The sequence below is a fragment of the Arctopsyche grandis genome, chromosome 3 (genome assembly GCF_051622035.1).
Source record: "Arctopsyche grandis isolate Sample6627 chromosome 3, ASM5162203v2, whole genome shotgun sequence".
Taxonomy (NCBI): domain Eukaryota; kingdom Metazoa; phylum Arthropoda; class Insecta; order Trichoptera; family Hydropsychidae; genus Arctopsyche; species Arctopsyche grandis.
This window is the reverse complement of record NC_135357.1, coordinates 23,147,015-23,151,876: the sequence shown is the minus strand read 5'-3', so window position 1 is coordinate 23,151,876 and position 4,862 is coordinate 23,147,015.

Genomic DNA, 4,862 nt, shown 5'->3' with positions numbered 1-4,862 from the left:
TAGAGTTCCCACCCGCACTTCGGATAAACTACTTGTAGTGAGCTTCATCAATAGATATATTAAAGAAGACTTTGTTGCGACTACCCGTAAACACAAGAATCTCACAGTTAATGATATAGGTGTTGGTGTTGATAATACCAAAATCTACATAAATGATCAATTAACCATTGCCAATAAGCAACTTTTGACCAAAACAAAATCCTATGCTAAAGATAAGGGGTTTCAATACGTCTGGGTAAGAAATTCAAACATACTTTTAAGAAAAAACTCCACTTCAAAGATTCTACACATAAAGACTTTGGACGACCTAAAAAAGATTATATAAATATTTTTTCAATGAATAAGCAATCAATTCTAATTTTTTATTTATATTTTTCTTACCTTCTCTTTTATGTGACAATTATATTTACCGATCCTGTTATTCTCTTCTCTATATTTTATATCTACATTTCTTACTTTATTTTTTACTGTATTTTCCACCATATTTTTTACTATATTTTCACTTTTATTAATAATAATTATTTGAATATAAATATTATTATCAAAGAATATACACTAACTAATTCCATATTTTATTTTGCTTATACTTATTTCAATTCAATTGCTATCATCAATAATTGTTGTTTGATAATTGATTCTATATCTTCATTTATAATTACATATACTTGTACATGCAATTACATTTTTTACTGTAATTTCTTCCATACTTTTTGCTCTATTTATAACTATAGTTTCACTTCTATTATTGATTATTGTCTTAATATTAATATTATTGTTAAAGAATATAAACTGGTTAATTCCATTTTTCACTTTGTTAATATATGTTCAGATTCATTTACTACCATCAATGATTATTATTTGAACAATAGTTCTATATCTTTGTTTATAATTATTGATGCATGCTCATTTGTATACATATGTCTATGCTTACCTACGCATGTAGGCTTATACGTCTATCTTTATGCACTCTATCAATTCTACCCATATATTATGGTTTTTGTTTTCTTTATTAATTATTGGTTCTTTCTTATATTTCTGAACGCACTTTATTTTCAATTCTATCATCAATTGTCATCTAAATCATTGTTTATTATTATATTATGAACAAATACTTGCCAAAAAACTATATAATTCGCTTTATTAATTTTATTTTAACTCAATTGGTATCACGAGTGATGGTTTGCTCGGTAATTCCGTATCGCTTCTATGGATGCAAGTATGTATGTGTATATTTATATTCATATACACATAACTGCTGATATTTATGCTTCTAGATATCTACACGTCTATCACTACGTACTCATCAATTGCCAATTCTATTTACGTTTTACAATTTATCTTATTTTTATTACATTGCTATATTTTATTCTGTGTACTTTCCATGTTCCTTATTTCCATGTGCTTTATTTTCCTACTCTATTAATACGTTTCATTTTTATGTTTGCATACATATTGACATGTGTATTTTCGTGTATAATTGTATGTACATATGTGTGTATGTGTTTATATGCATTTGTATATGCACATATATATATGTGTGTGAGTACCTTTTTATTATTTTTCTGAGACCGCTTAATGGATTCTATTAATTTATATTATCAAAATGTACGTGGTCTCCGTACAAAAACTGATATTTTTTTACGAAATATAAACATGTCCAATTATGATATTATTTTGCTTACTGAAACTTGGTTGATGGACACTATAAGTGATCAGGAACTCTTTGATGAAAGATATATAGTGTGGCGAAGAGATCGTAATTATGTTAGCTTAAACCAAATACGTGGTGGTGGTTGCCTTGTGGCAACTAAGCGTGAACTTGGAGTTGTTTCACGTCCAGAGTGGCACTCTTCTGCGGAGGATATCTGGATATCTCTCACTTTACGCAGCACCACTAATCATCGCAACCTTCTCAAATTTCATATATGTGTATTGTATTTATGTTCTGAGAACATAGGTAATTCTTTTAATACTCAACTTACTAATTTTCTTGAAAACATGTCTACTATTTCAACTAACTACCCGGATGATAGATTTTTAATTGTTTGAGATTTCAATCTAAGTAACATCCAATGGTCCCAGGATATCTCCAGAGGAGGACTTATACCTATCAATTCGTTAAGAAGCACCGAAATGACTCTTATTGATGCATTACATTTTTGTAATTTTAAACAATATAATGGAGTACTTAACTTATTCGGCTGTATTCTTGATCTAGTTTTATCAAATGAACATTTGGTAGTAGATGCCTGTTTAGATCCTCTCGTTCCTGAGGATCCTTATCATAAATCTCTGTTAATTACTGCTGATCTAACTTTTTATCGATCACTTAAATCTAAACCTTATACTAGATTCCTTTTTGATCTTGGTAACTATAACGAGATTCAAAATGAATTAAACTCTGTTTCTTGGTCTTATTTACATACTGTTTCTCTTGATGATGCTGTAAATTCATTTTATAATCTTATATATAATTTAAGGGATAAATATATCCCACAGAAACATGTTCAAAGTAGAAAATTTCCCGCTTGGTATACTGCACCCCTAAAAAAAGTCCTGAAGGAAAAGTACAAATTTTTTAAGAAATTCAAAAATTATAACAACCTGGCTGACCATCATACCTTTGTACTATTACGCAATCGGGCAAAAACTTTAGAGAAAGAATGTTTCAAAAATTATATGACTTTAGTAGAAAACGACATTTCCTTGAATCCCAAAGCATTCTGGTCCTACATTAAATCAAGGAACAAAAACAACGTCCTACCTCATATTCTGTATCATCGTGACATTACTGCTGATACGGGGGTGGACATTTGTAATTTGTTTTCTTCCTTCTTTTACTCGACGTTCCTTAAACCGGTCTCTAATCAATCGACTTCCTCTTATCCCTTACCAACCAACGTCTGTTCTGTCACATCTTCCTCTGAAATTGGATCAATTGAAATTCGAAGTGAAAAAGTATTAAATATTTTGAAATCAACTGATATTCATAAAACAGCAGGCCCAGATTTAATTTCTCCAATTTTTATCTCAAAATGTGCTGAAAGCCTAACTTTACCACTAACCATTATCTATAAAAGATCTATTAGTGAGGGCCTTGTACCTTGTATCTGGAAATCAGCATTCATATCTCCTGTACATAAGAAAGGAAAAAAAAACGAAATTTCCAATTACAGGCCTATATCAAAGCTATGTATATTTGCTAAGATATTAGAAAAATTAGTGTACGACCAACTTTTTCCAGCTATCTCGCAATCTCTTAGTATGCAACAACATGGTTTTCAGAAAGGACGCTCAGTTACAACAAATTTACTACTATTTAATGATTTCGTTACTAATGCCATGAACGATCGGTCTCAGGTTGATACTATATATACAGATTATAGTAAGACATTTGACAAGATTGATCACGATATTCTCCTTGAAAAACTCTTACAGATCGGTATTCATGGTGATCTCTATAGATGGTTCACCTCATACATTACGCGTCGATCACAGGCTGTCTCATTAAATGGATTTATATCGAAATGGATGAATATTCCTTCTGGTGTTCCACAAGGCTCCCTCTTGGGACCTCTATTATTCAATATTTTCATCTTCGATATTGAAAAATGTTTTCAGAATTCAAATGTACTATTATTTGCTGATGATATGAAGATTTTCAAGAGAATAGACAACCGAAATGATGCTTTGGCCCTACAAGATGATTTGTTCAGACTAGAGGCTTATTGCAGCATAAATAAGTTGGAAATTAATGTAGCAAAATGCTCCTGCATAACCTTCACCAGAAAACTATGTCCAGTTGACTTTCCTCATTCAATTAACGGACATAGACTCACAAGGGTATCGGAAATTAGGGATTTGGGAGTCTTTTTAAACTCTGATCTATCCTTTAGTAAACATATTGACAATGTTGTAGCTCGAGCGTCGAAGGCCCTCGGGTTCGTCATCCGGTCCTCCAAATGCTTTACTTCTATAAAATCATACAAAATACTATATTGTGCATACGTAAGAAGTATTGTTGAGTTTGCATCCCAAGTTTGGAACCCAGATTACTCTGGTGCAAGAGACAGATTGGAGCGCATTCAGAAGAGATTCCTGAGGTACGTCAGTAGCCGTTTTGGATTAACCTATACTTCCTATGAAGATGCTTGTAGGTGTCAGCATCTACTTCCTCTTGTCAAAAGAAGGGAGATAGCTGACATCTCAACAATTTTGAACATCCTTAACGGCTCGATTGACTGTCCTCAATTATTGAGCAGACTATCATTGCGTGTACCAAATAGAATGACTAGATGTAATGAGCTCCTTTACATACCTAATACTTTTTCTAATTATGGAAGAAGCTCATTCATCTGGCGTGCAAGCTCCACCGTCAACACACTAATCTTAACAATTTCTATGTTTGACTTATTTAATATTAATGCTATACAAGCTAGAGTAATTATTGCAAATTTGTTTTTCGATGATTAATTTTAATGAAAGTTTATGATTATGATTATGAATTTTTATTTTGATGTATTTATTTTGTCTTTTTGTTTTTTGTTATATATTATATTTTTTATATTATTTCATAATTTTTATCATATTATTATTCTTATTATTCTGATATTTTTATTATACTGTTATTTCTATTTTTTTTCTTTTTTTGTTTTCTTTAACTATCTTACTCTATTATCATTTTTGTTTCTTATTTTAAATGTTTGAGCTTTTCTTTTTTTACCTATATGTGAAAATTATTAATGGTTTACTTAACATAATTATATTTTTTTTACTATCAATCTAATAAACTGTAAACTGTAAATTTTCCAAATAAATAAAATAAAATAAAAATAAAATAATGCTCGGTAGATGGCCAGATT